The sequence below is a fragment of the Nerophis lumbriciformis genome, linkage group LG05 (assembly GCF_033978685.3).
Source record: "Nerophis lumbriciformis linkage group LG05, RoL_Nlum_v2.1, whole genome shotgun sequence".
NCBI classification, from domain to species: domain Eukaryota; kingdom Metazoa; phylum Chordata; class Actinopteri; order Syngnathiformes; family Syngnathidae; genus Nerophis; species Nerophis lumbriciformis.
The window spans coordinates 20,298,862-20,304,450 of NC_084552.2; the positions used below are offsets into that span (position 1 = coordinate 20,298,862).

Sequence of the window (5,589 nt, forward strand, 5' to 3'; positions counted from 1 at the left end):
TACACCCCCATACCATCACAGATGCTGGCTTTTCAACTTTGCGCCTATAACAATCCGGATGGTTCTCTTCGTCTTTGGTACGGACGGAGGACACGACGTCCACAGTTTCCAAAAACAATTTGAAATGTGGACTCGTCAGACCACAGAACCCTTTTCCACTTTGTATCAGTCCATCTTAGATGAGCTCAGGCCCAGTGAAGCCGACGGCGTTTCTGGGTGTTGTTGATAAACGGTTTTCGCCTTGCATAGGAGAGTTTTAACTTGCATTTACAGATGTAGCGACCAACTGTAGTTACTGACAGTGGGTTTCTGAAGTGTTCCTGAGCCCATGTGGTGATATCCTTTACACACTGATGTTGCTTGTTGATGCAGTACAGCCTGAGGGATCGAAGGTCACAGGCTTAGCTGCTTATGTGCAGTGATTTCTCCAGATTTTCCGAACCTTTTGATGATATTACGGACCGTAGATGGTGAAATCCCTAAATTCCTTGCAATAACTGGTTGAGAAAGGTTTTTCTTAAACTGTTCAACAATTTGCTCACGCATTTGTTGAAAGTGGTGACCCTCGCCCCATCCTCGTTTGTGAATGACTGAGCATTTCATGGAATCTACTTTTATACCCAATCATGGCACCCACCTGTTCCCAATTTGCCTGTTCACCTGTGGGATGTTCCAAATAAGTGTTTGATGAGCATTCCTCAACTTTATCAGTATTTATTGCCACCTTTCCCAACTTCTTTGTCACGTGTTGCGGCATCAAATTCTAAAGTCAATGATTATTTGCAACAAAAAAAATGTTTATCAGTTTGAACATCAAATATGTTGTCTTTGTAGCATATTCAACTGAATATGGGTTGAAAATTATTTGCAAATCATTGTATACCGTTTATATTTACATCTAACACAATTTCCCAACTCATATGGAAACGGGTTTGTACTTAAAAATGATTTCTGACAAGACAAATGGATTGATGGAAGATAAAAACATGAATGCCAAATTGTACTACTCTACCTGGTGTAGTGTTGTCCTGATACCAATATTTTGGTAACGGTACCAAAATGTATTTCGATACTTTTCTAAGTAAAGGAGACCACAACAAAATTGCATTATTGGGTTTATTTTAACAACAAATCTTACGGTACATTAAACATATGTTTCTTATTGCAATTTTGTCCTTCAATAAAATAGTGAACATACAAGACAACTTGTCTTTTAGTTGTAAGTAAGCAAACAAAGGCTCCTAAGTAGTCTGCTGACGTATGCAGTAACATATTGTGTCATTTATCATTCTAAAGTCAAAATTATTAAGGACAATTGGTAGAAAATTAATTATTAAACTACTCGCTCATTTACTGTTAATATCTGCTTACTTTCTCTTTTAACATGTTGTATCTACACTTCTGTTAAAATTTAATGATCACTTATTCTTCTGTTGTTTGGATACTTTACATTAGTTTTGGATGATACCACACATTTGGGTATCAATCCGGATCATACTTTGGTCACATTCAAAGTCCTCATGTGTCCAGGGACATATTTCCTGAGTTTATAAACATAATATACATTTTTTTTAAATGAAAGAAGATTTTGTGATGCTAAAAAATATTGATGTAATCATAGTAGTATCGACCAGATACGCTCCTGTATTTGGTATCATTAGAGTGGATGTCAGGTGTAGATCCACCAATGGCATTTGTTTACCGGCGAGCTACGGTTTGTAGTGAAGTGAATTACATTTATATAGCGCTTTTTCTCAAGTGACCCAAAGCGCTTTACATTGTGAAACCCAATATCTAAGTTACATTTAAACTAGTGTGGGTGGCACTGGGAGCAGGTGGGTAAAGTGTCTTGCCCAAGGACACAATGGCAGTGACTAGGATGGCGGAAGCGGGGATCGAACCTGCAACCCTCAAGTTGCTGGCACGGCCGCTCTACCAACCGAGCTATACCGTCCCGTAGTGAAGCATGTTTAGCTATTCCTCGTCCTGCAGGGATGATACTTGTAAGAAATGTACTTTAATTGTCGCCATGGAGACAGGGATTAGTGATTTAGAAGTAGCTAAAACACTGCCGATTACGCATGGACTTTAACCGCTAACTAGCTCACCATGTCTTAAAGCACCTCTTTCAAGAGGGCGTTTCAGTGTTAAATCTTCACCTTTATCTTTAGTTTTTAAGCCAAAATGCGTCCATTCTCCCTTTTCTGTCTACACACTGTGTCTGCTTGTAAGTACTCTGTGATTGTGTGCTGCCGAACATGCTTGTCTGCTCGTAAAACCAGCAATGTCATGACGTGACATTGGGTGGGGGACCGGTACTTTTTAGAGGCGGTATAGTACCGAATATGATTCATTAGTATCGTGGTACTATACTAATATTAGTATACCGTACAACCCTAACCTGGTGTTTACATCTGAACTTACTGTACATCATGCCTAGGCAATTTTTATTAAAATACCATGCAAACATACTGTCACCCAAGGATACGCCCAAATTAAAAAGTTTACTTTTCAAGTTTATACACATTAATATAATGTAAGTATAAAACTAAAAACTGTACTAACTGTGTACAATGCACTCACTTATGTACTTACACTTTTGGGTGCGTATTGAATGTGCATTCACACTGAGAAGTAGAGCATAATGCAGCACACTGTCAGTACAGTACTCAAAACAATCAAAATGGTTGGCTTCAAAGTGGCGGAAGGGGAGAGATGCCTTTGATGCAATCACTTAAATCGTAAACACTGTGATTGTCATTTCCAGTAAGTGTGCAACGACACTAATGGAATGGACAATTTCAAAAGTTGCACACTCAGGAACTAAGTACACAGTGTATGTACCTAGCTTACTTATTGAAGTGTACTGATAGAAGTGTTCCATTGAGACACAGTCATGGCAGCACGCGTGCCTCACAATCAAGATGTTTGGGTTTGAATCACCGTGGGATAGGCTCCAGCTCACCCTAATGGATGAATGTTTTTAAGTGCATTATGGATGACGTTCAAGAATCCCAAGTCCACACGTCTGAGCTGCGTGAAAAGCGCGGCGTCTCCGTAAAGTCAATGGTGTCCCGTAAGCTGTTGGACTTCTTCATCTGCAGGCGTTGACTGGCGATCATCTTGCTGAGCTGTACGATCTCTTGCTTCTGGTTGGCGACGCAGCGCTTGATGTTGACCAGCGGCGCTTTGTCCGACATGCTGCTGCTCCTCTCCTCTGTCTCCTGCTTCACCCGCTTTAGCTCGTCGTCCATGTCGGCTAAGATGCGGGCCTTCTCCGTCAGATTCTCGCTGGCCTGCCGGTACTGTTCCTTCGCCTGGCTGAGCTGGGCTTGAGCTCCGCGGTACTCCTGGACGAGGTGCTCCAGCTGATTGTTGATGTACTTCTCTCGACTGCGGACCTTCTCCAAAGTCTTTCCGATGTCCTCCCGCAGCTTCTCCAGGTATCCCTTGGCCTCTTTGAAGGAAGACGAGATGGCGTCTCGGTGTTGGTGCATTTGTTCCACATGGACCCTCCAATCCTTGTTGTCATTCTTGATTGTGACTTTGAGCTGCGGAAGGACTCGCTCCACCTCCAGGTACCACTCAGACGCGTCCACTGTGGGCAGAAGTATTTCTGTATTTACGGAGGACACTTCCCGTTGAGTGCTGCGTAACTTTAAGGCCTCCAAGTCCATCACGTTCTCCTCGTCATCATCCAGCTCCTCAATCGCCTCCTCCTCCACGTTGCCGAGGGTGAGTTCCACGTCGTCCTCCACCACAAGGGGTTCCTCTGTGGTTTCTGGCGGGTATTTTGGGCTCCTGAAGCAGAAGCCTCTCTTCTTCAAAGCCTCTTCAGCCAGTCTGTCGAGGACAAAGCAGACATGCTCGCCTGAGCCGGACAACAGCTTGGAGGGCGGGAAGTCCACACGGACGCCAAAAGCCCGGAGCTCTGCGAGGATGTCCGATATGGTGGCGCTGGGCTCTCCGCACTCCATATTTTCATCAAACGGCCTGCCTGCGGCGTTGATGAGCCAGGAGGCGATGATGGTGAACATGTAGAACTGTTCACCCGAGTTGGCCTCCAGGTAGGGACTGCACACAAAGTAATGTCTGGACAGGCTCCTTGTGTTGTGTTTGGCCAGGACCTCCTCTTCATAGTTTAGAATGAGCAGCTTCTCCAGCAAACACTCCATAGATACAAACGCCTGGTAGGCTGCTCCGGGCCCACGGTCGCCCTCGTCCCCGCGGCGGTGCGCCATGCGTGCCGGTGCACAGTACGATCCGCTGGGTTGACGGCACACACCTCACAAACGGCGGCAACAGAAAGGAAAAGGCCTGTCATCTCTGTTGGGACGCGGACTGTGGTGGTGTCGTGTTGTACCGCGGTGCCTCATGATGTGTACAGAGCGGTTGTCGCCTCTGTGGAGAGGTGGCGGCGGGGACCGAGGTGGTGTCATCAAAGTGCTTGTCACCTCTGTGGGGGAGTGTTGCGGCGCTGGCGTTTATGATGTCACGATGCTTGTCATCTCTGCTTGGGATGCCTCATTCATTTCAAATGCATTCACAACAAACACAAAATGGGCTCACCGAGAGGCTGGAGTGGTTCGAATCCTTAGCTCAATGCCTGTGTCAGCGCACACGTACCACATATTAATATGCTGTGTATGTAAGTTATTAACTTATATAAATTTTCCCACAACTTATATATATTTTCCCACCGTATCATAGGTACTCCCGCTTGCAGAGTTGCAGACACCAAAACTGCAACTTCATTCGTTATCTTAGCAGTAGTAGTAAGTCGCGTGGCCTGCATTATTCATCATTACTTGTTTTTAGCAGTGGTGAAACCCAGTCCCGCCCCAAGCTAAATTGGGGCCCTAAGCAGAATTTTATTTTAAGGCCCCCTGTACTCTATTCCATTTATTTTTGCACTTTTTTATTTATGATTTTTATATTTTTTTTAAATCAAATTTGAATGACATTGTATGCATGTTTTGTACTAAACACATTCATGAGAAATAAATTGTTCAATAATCAATGTTTTTAAAGCAAAATAACAAATCTGATATAATGAAAAAATGTAAGTAACACATATTTACTTTGAGCCCTGCATAACCCACTCAGCACTAACATTGGACAATCTTCGTCCACCGTGGGCAGAAGTTTTATTTAATAATGAATAATGAATAATTTAATATTTTGGCCATTGTAACATTACACACAGTTTGAACAGTGTTTGAATATGGGAAAATAAAACACTGGGGGGTTTAAAAAAAAAAAAAAAATTATTTTTTATTTTTTTTGTCATTAAAAAATACAATCATGCGTGCTTACGGACTACAGACTGACCCATTATATTGATATATAATGTAGGAACCAGAAATATTAATAACAGAAAGAAACAACCCTTTTGTGCGAATGAATGTAAATGGAGGAGGGAGGTTTTTTGGGTTGGTGCACTAATTGTAAGTGTATCTTGTGTTTTTTATCTTGATTTAATAAAAGAAAAAAAATATTTTTTTATTTTATTTCTTGTGCGGCCCGGTACCAATCGATCCACGGACCGGTCCGGTGGTTGGGGACCACTGATTTAAAGCACAAAGTGTA

General features: G+C 42.9%; 1 pseudogene; it reads right to left on the minus strand.

The window, feature by feature from the left end:
* Nucleotides 1–1,113: 1,113 nt before the first annotated feature.
* LOC133605787 (intraflagellar transport protein 57 homolog pseudogene) lies at nucleotides 1,114–4,389 on the minus strand (annotated as a pseudogene).
* Nucleotides 4,390–5,589: the final 1,200 nt, after the last annotated feature.